Source organism: Pavona decussata, unplaced genomic scaffold, assembly GCF_977016875.1.
Source record: "Pavona decussata unplaced genomic scaffold, jaPavDecu1.1 SCAFFOLD_168, whole genome shotgun sequence".
Lineage (NCBI taxonomy): Eukaryota > Metazoa > Cnidaria > Anthozoa > Scleractinia > Agariciidae > Pavona > Pavona decussata.
Window position 1 is genome coordinate 722,501 of NW_028145579.1, and position 7,500 is coordinate 730,000.

The 7,500-nt window shown below is 39.2% G+C and overlaps 2 long non-coding RNA genes across 6 annotated transcripts in view; one reads left to right on the forward strand and one right to left on the reverse strand.

The window, feature by feature from the left end:
* The window catches only part of LOC146464193 (uncharacterized), a 7,074-nt gene extending 90 nt beyond the window's left edge, over nt 1–6,984 (reverse strand). The window contains exons 1-3 of one of the 5 annotated variants that reach the window (XR_014868582.1): nt 6,841–6,984; nt 1,635–1,701; nt 1–230 (exon numbers count right to left, since the gene is read on the reverse strand). The exon at nt 1–230 is cut by the window's left edge and continues 90 nt beyond it. This is a non-coding gene — a long non-coding RNA (uncharacterized LOC146464193). Of the gene's footprint in view, nt 231–1,634; nt 1,702–1,801; nt 1,959–3,299; nt 3,460–4,668; nt 4,797–5,472; nt 5,618–6,840 lie in introns of those variants that run through there. The other 4 variants (XR_014868581.1, XR_014868583.1, XR_014868579.1 and 1 more) reach the window with 4 other exon arrangements.
* Nucleotides 286–7,500, forward strand: part of LOC146464194 (uncharacterized) — an 8,224-nt gene continuing 1,009 nt past the window's right edge. The window contains exons 1-2 of the long non-coding RNA XR_014868584.1: nt 286–1,272; nt 1,555–1,764. This is a non-coding gene — a long non-coding RNA (uncharacterized LOC146464194). The remainder of the gene's footprint in view (nt 1,273–1,554; nt 1,765–7,500) is intronic.

The window sequence follows — 7,500 nt, forward strand, 5'->3', positions numbered from 1 at the left end:
CTGCGGCGGGGATTTCCATGAAAATTTGTGAAAAAGTTATCAATTCTTTTAAAGTAACGATAATGTTCTGCCATTCCAAAACCACTAACCATGACGCGTACCGGTAACATCATGGATCGGAGTGGTGTAACCAGAGAGACACCCTGGGGTGTGCGGCACTTTTATCTTCTCCAGCATTAAAAATGCCGCAGGCAAATCTCCTGGGACTTTAGGTACCCTTGATAACGGAACTAAGAATTCAAAACGAAAAGAATGAAATAAGACAACGAGTGAACTAATTTTTAGTTCGACTTTAACGCGTCATTTTTGTTTTAAAGGCAACGAAGAAACTCAAATGTATGCACCTTTAATGGTCAGGCTCTTGCCCGGGGGGGGGGGGGGGGGGTACTCCAAACAAAATTGGGTAGGGGTGTGCGGCCCGCTTCCCAAAACCCTTACCCTATTTATGACCAAAATCTGCGATTTTCCCTACCCTATTTATGACCTGAAGTAGCTTCTTCTAAAAAAAAAAAACGAACCCAGGACTAGAGTGCAAAAATCCATACCCTATTTATTACCAAAATGGCGGCAAAAGGCTAAAATTGATACCCTATTTATGACCAAAACAGCCGAAAAACCATACCCTTGGCGCCGCACATACCTATATAGCCCATAAAAGGGAGTACCCCTCCCCCCCGGGGGGGCTCTTGACACTTTTATTTCTGTTACAAAAAGTTGCGCATGTAAGGACAAGTTCTACGACGATTGACAGCCTAGGACTACTCAAGTTAAGGCTAATAACAATGATATTACCATGTACACGTATATTATGATCATGCGGATGAGTGAAGTCCAGTTTGAGATGACGTTGACTGACATTTCGACAACCCGAGCGGAAGTCATCTTCAGATTGTCGAACGTCAGTAGATGGTATAAATGTCTCTGGTTGTTGACCTGATTGTTCTGAGAAGTCGAGATGTTATTGGTCGTTTCTCAGTAAGCCGTGATGTTATTGGCTGTGAAGACTGTTAAAAAGTGATTGGTGCGTTTCCATCCGTCTTTTGTTAGTCAAAAGTCCGTTGGTGTATTGTTAGTACATTTGTCTATTGTTTGTCTGTTTAATTTGTTGTTGTTGTTATTAATAAGTCGTTTCTAAGATTCAGGTATAGTTGTAGGCAACGGTTGAGTGGCGTTTGTTCTAAGTTAGTATACCAGCTTTCCAGAGTGAGTCGTTCATAATAGTTTCTACTGTAGGTAACACACATGGCAGAGCCCCAGTCGATTCTGTGGTTCGTTTGTAAATGTCTAGCCTGTTCCAGCCTCCTAGAGAGATGCGCGAAGAAGAGTGCGAGGGTACGAAAACGAGGGGGGAATAAGGGAGTAATCGAAACCCGTGACAATGAAAAGTTTGACATTTTGACATGTTGACACATTTTGGAAAAAGTGGGTGGCATGAGGTGTTTAAGAAAATGATTACAGGCTCCTCTTCTTTCCCTCTTTTTCTCTCCCCCATTCCCCCCGCGTTTTCGTCCCCTCGCACTCTCCTTCGCGCATCTCTGTAGCAGCCTGGAACAGGCTAGTAAATGTCGATGTGTGGCTACTAGGAATTGTCTTTCCTGGCGTTTTCCTTAACTTAACTATTCAGTACAGTTTACCTTTGGACTTGGCTGTTTTCGATTCCTCTTCCATCATTTCGGGTGAGATTTCTTCTTGGAGCACAACCTGCGCAAACATCAATAAAGAGGAACAAGTTATGATATAAACCAACTAAAATAAAAAAAAAAAGTCGCCTAAGCAGTTTTCAATTTAATAAAGCCTGTACCTCGCCTTTTACAGCAGACATTCTTGCACAACGATATGGTGCAAACCTCTCGCCTGATTGTTTTAAAACTGGATACTGAGAAATATATCGATGCACGCACTTTCGAGATTAAAAAGCTTGTGGCAACATTAATCCTATGTTTAAGTTTTGTGTCATTTGTCTTGTGATTTGTGACAATATGCATGGGACTGCTTTGATCGTACCTTGTGATAACTGAGAGGTAGAGTTTTTAGTGTTATATTACAAAGGTTGCCCGCCTAGACCCGTTTGTGAGCGATGCAACGGTTAGAAAGCTGAATACTCGTTTAGAGCAGGCCAGAAACTTCCAAACTCGGACTTTCGAGGGTAAAACGATTATGGAAGTTTCTCATTTAAATTGCATGTTAGTTAACGTTGATTGATCGGATTTTGTGTTGGTTATCATACGATGACATTGGAGTAGTGCATCTCACCAGATGAAGATTCCTCTCCTTAAAATTTTACAATGAAATAAAATTGTGAAGTGTAATGTTAGGATTCCGGTGACGAGTGAAACCCTTAAAAATCCTGCCTAATATAAATAAAAGTAGATACATCAAGTCAGTACTGTCGACTTAATAAAAGATTTTAATTTTTCAAAGTCCTTTTTCTTGGAGTCCAGTTAGAAGCCGACTCGTGGCAAGTCTAACTTGAAACCAATACTAGAAATCAAAGTTGCACAAAATGAAGCAATGCCAGAAGTATAGTAGCCTCCCACGCACTCGTTTTTAGGGGAATCATATTAGCTCCTCCTAACGTCTCATCCTGAAAAACAACTGCGTGGTAGGCTAGAAGCATAGTTGTTGATCCTAAAAGCACATCAAAAGTACATCTTTTAAGATGTACTTTTCGGATTAAAATACCAGGAGACATCAAAAAAAATTTTCAGCATAATCGCCGCCTTAGGGTGCCGGTGATGTAGCCTGTCCCCAGACGTTTAGATTCTGTGTAAAATATTGAGCGCACGAAAACTGACGAGAAGTGACTCCCCTCCTAATTATTTGAAAACTTAAGCGGCGACGATAACGCCAAAGAAAAATTTGCTTGATAATATAAAGTCTACCGTCATTCGTACTACTTGGCAATAATTTCAACTCGTTGAACTTCGACAGAAACGGCGACTGAACAACCCAGGATTCGCCGGAAATGACTAATTGGTAGCAGTAGCGTTCAAGTAAAAATTAAATTTGGTCATTTCAGGTCGTTGCTTTAAAGAGGATGGCAAAAAAAATTACCAAAATTTAAAACGCATACGCAGAGCAATTTTATTGGCTCATTAAGCGTTTTATTTTGTGGCGTTGTCGTCACCGTATCCGCGTTGCATAAGTACACACACTGACAAATCTACTATTAAAAGTACAAGCTCCGAAAATTCTTGCGTGTCGGAAGTTAAAGAGTATGTACGAACAATCTACTGAAAAATCTTAACTCAAATAAAAAAAAAAAGTCGCCTAAGTAGATTTCGATTTACAGCCTGTACCTCGCCTTTTGCAGCAGACATTCTTGCACAACGATATGGTGCAAACCTCTCGCCTGATTGTTTGAAAACTGGATACTGAGAAATATATCGATGCACGTACTTTCGAGATTAAAAAGCTTGTGGCAACATTAATCCTATGTTCAAGTTTTGCGTCATTTGTCTTGTGATTGTGACAATACGGGACTGCTTTGATCGTACCTTGTGATAACTGAGAGGTAAAGTTTATAGTGTTATATTACAAGGGGTTGCCCGCCTAGACCCGTTTGTGAGCGATGCAACGGTTAGAAAGCTGAATACTCGTTTAAAGCAGGCCAGAAACTTCCAAACTCGAACTTTCGAGGGTAAAACGACTATGGAAGTTTCTCAGTAAAATTGCATGTTAGTTAACGTTGCATGATCGGATTTTGTCCTGGTTATTATACGATGACATTGAAGTAGTGCATCTCACCAGATAAAGATTCCCCGACTTAAAATTTTATAATGAAATAAAATTGTGAAGTGTAATGCTAGGATTGCGGTGACGAGTGAAACCCTTAAAAACCCTGTCTAATATAAATAAAAGTAGATACATCAAGTTAGTATTGTCGACTTGATACAAGATTTTAATTTATCAAAGTCCTTTTTTCTTGGAGTCCAGTTAGAAGCCGACTCGTGGCAAGTCTAACTTGATACCAATTTTAGAAATCAAAGTTGGACAAAATAAACCAATACCAGAAGCATAGTTGTTGATCCCAAAAGTACATCTTAATACTAGGAGACATCCAAAAAAATTTTCAGCATGTTCGCCGCCTTAGGGTGCTGGTGATGTAGCCTGTCCCCAGACGTTTAGATTCTGTGGAGCGACGTGAAAAATATTGAGCGCACGATAACTGACGAGAAGTGACTCCCCTCCTAATTATTAAGAAACTTAAGCGGCGACGATAACGCCAAAGAAAAATTTGCTTGAAAATATAAAGTTTACTTTATTCGTACTACTTGGCCATGATTTCAACTCGGTGAACTTCGACAGAAACGGCGACTGAACTACCCAGGATTCGCCAGGAATAAAATTGGTAGGAGTGGCGTTCAAGTAAAAATTAAATTTGGTCATTTCTGCGGGGTGTTGTTTTGAAGAAGATGGCAAAAAAATTTACCAAAATTTAAAAGACACACGCAGAACGATTGCATTTGCTCATTAAGCGTTTTATTTCGTGGCGTTGTCGTCGCCGTTTCTGCGTTGCATCTGAGTACACACCGGCTGACAAATCTACTATTAAAAGTACAAGCTCCGAAAATTTTTGCGTGCGGTATAAATGAACAATCTACTGAAAAATATCAACTAAAATTTAAAAAAAAGTCGCCTAAGTAGTTTTCGATTTACAGCCTGTACCTCGCCTTTTGCAGCAAACATCCTTGCACAACGATATGGTGCAAACCTCTCGCCTGATTGTTTGAAAACTGGATACTGAGAAATATATCGATGCACGATCTTTCGCGATTAAAAATTTTGTGGCAACATTAATCCTATGTTCAAGTTTTGTGTTATTTGTCTTGTGATTTGTGCACGACAATATGGGGGTGTTTTGATCCTACTTTGTGATAACGGAAAGAAAATCTTTTAAGTGTTATATTACAAGGGTTGCCCGCCTAGACCCGTTTGTGAGCGTTGCAACGGTTAGAAAGCTGAATACTCGTTTAAAGCAGGCCAGAAACGTCGAAACTCGAACTTTCGAGGGTAAAACGATGATGCAAGTTTCTCAGTAAAATTGCATGTTAGTTAACGTTGCATGATCGGATTTTGTGTTGGTTATCATACGATGACATTGGAGTTGTGTATCTCACCAGATGAAGATTCCCCGACTTAAAATTTTATAATGAAATAAAATTGTGACGTGTAATGTTAGGATTGCGGTGACGAGTGAAACCTTAAAAATCCTGCCTAATATAAATAAAAGTAGTACATCAAGTCAGTATTGTCGACTTAATACAAGATTTTAATTTATCAAAGTCCTTTTTCTTGGAGTCCAGTTAGAAGCCGACTCGTGGCAAGTCTAACTTGATACCAATACTAGAAATCAAAGTTGCTCAAAATGAAGCAATGCCAGAAGCAACAATAAAGAGGAACAAGTTATAAAAGAAACCAACTAGAATAAAAAGAAAGTTGTCTAAGTAGTTTTCGATTTACCGCCTGTACCTCGCCTTTTGCAGCAGACATCTTGCAAAACGATATGGTGCAAACCTCTCGCCTGATTGTTTGAAAACTGGATACTGAGAAATATATCGATGCACGCACTTTCGAGATTAAAAAGCTTGTGGCAACATTAATCCTATGTTCAAGTTTTGTGTCATTTGTCTTGTGATTTGTGACAATATGGGACTGCTTTGATCGTACCTTGTGATAACTGAAAAATAATGTTTTTAGTGTTATATTACAAGGGTTGCCCGCCTAGACCCGTTTGTGAGCGATGCAACGGTTAGAAAGCTGAATACTCGTTTAAAGCAGGCCAGAAATGTCCAAACTCGAACTTTCGAGGGTAAAACGATGATGGAAGTTTCTCAGTAAAATTGCATGTTAGTTAACGTTGCATGGTCGGATTTTGTGTTGGTTATCATACGATGACATTGGAGTAGTGCATCTCACCAGATGAAGATTCCTCTCCTTAAAATTTTATAATGAAATAAAATTGTGAAGTGTAATGTTAGGATTGCGGTGACGAGTGAAACCTTAAAAATCCTGATTAATATAAATAAAAGTAGATACATCAAGTCAGTACTGTCGACTTAATACAAGACTTTAATTTATCAAAGTCCTTTTTCTTGGAGTGCAGTTGGAAGCCGACTCGTGGCAAGTCTAACTTGATAACAATACTAGAAATCAAAGTTGCACAAAATGAAGCAATGCCAGAAGCATAGTTGTTGATCCCAAAAGTACATCTTAATACTAGGAGACATCCAAAAAAAATTTCAGCATGTTCGCCGCCTTAGGATGCCGGTGACTGTAGCCTGTCCCCAGACGTTTAGATTGTGTGTAAAATATTGAGCGCACGAAAACTGACGAGAAGTGACTCCCCTCCTAATTATTAGGAGACTTAAGCGGCGACGATAACGCCAAAGAAAAATTTGCTTGAAAATATAAAGTCTACCGTCATTCGCACTACTTGGCCATAATTTCAACTCGTTGAACTTCGACAGAAACGGCGACTGAACGACCCAGGATTCGCCGGGAATGACTAATTGGTAGCAGTAGCGTTCAAGTAAAAATTAAATTTGGTCATTTCAGGTCGTTGTTTTGAAGAGGATGGCAAAAAAAAAAATTACCAAAATTTAAAACGCATACGCAGAGCAATTTTATTTGCTCATTAAGCGTTTTATTTTGTGGCGTTGTCGTCGCCGTATCTGCGTTGCATAAGTACACACACTGACAAATCTACTATTAAAAGTACAAGCTCCGAAAATTCTTGCGTGTCGGAAGTTAAAGAGTATATATGAACAATCTACTGAAAAGTATCAACTCAAATAAAAAAAAAAGTCGCCTAAGTAGTTTTCGATTTATAGCCTGTACCTCGCCTTTTGCAGCAGACATCCCTGCACAACGATATGGTGCAAACCTCTCGCCTGATTGTTTGAAAACTGGATACTGAGAAATATATCGATGCACGATCTTTCGAGATTAAAAAGCTTGTGGCAACATTAATCCTATGTTCAAGTTTTGTGTCATTTGTCTTGTGATTTGTGACAATATGGGACTGCTTTGATCGTACCTTGTGATAACTGAGAGGTAAAGTTTTTAGTGTTATATTACAAGGGTTGCCCGCCTAGACCCGTTTCTGAGCGTTGCAACGGTTAGAAAGCTGAATACTCGTTTAAAGCAGGCCAGAAACGTCGAAACTCGAACTTTCGAGGGTAAAACGATGATGCAAGTTTCTCAGTAAAATTGCATGTTAGTTAACGTTAGATGATCGGATTTTGTGTTGGTTATCATACGATGACATTAAAGTAGTGCATCTCACCAGATGAAGATTCCTCTACTTAAAATTTTATAATGAAATAAAATTGTGAAGTGTAATGTTAGGATTGCGGTGACGAGTGAAACCCTTAAAAATCTTGCCTAATATAAATAAAAGTAGATACATCGAGTCAGTATTGTCGACTTAATACAAGATTTTAATTTATCAAAGTCCTTTTTCTTGGAGTGCAGTTAGAAGCCGACTCGTGGCAAGTC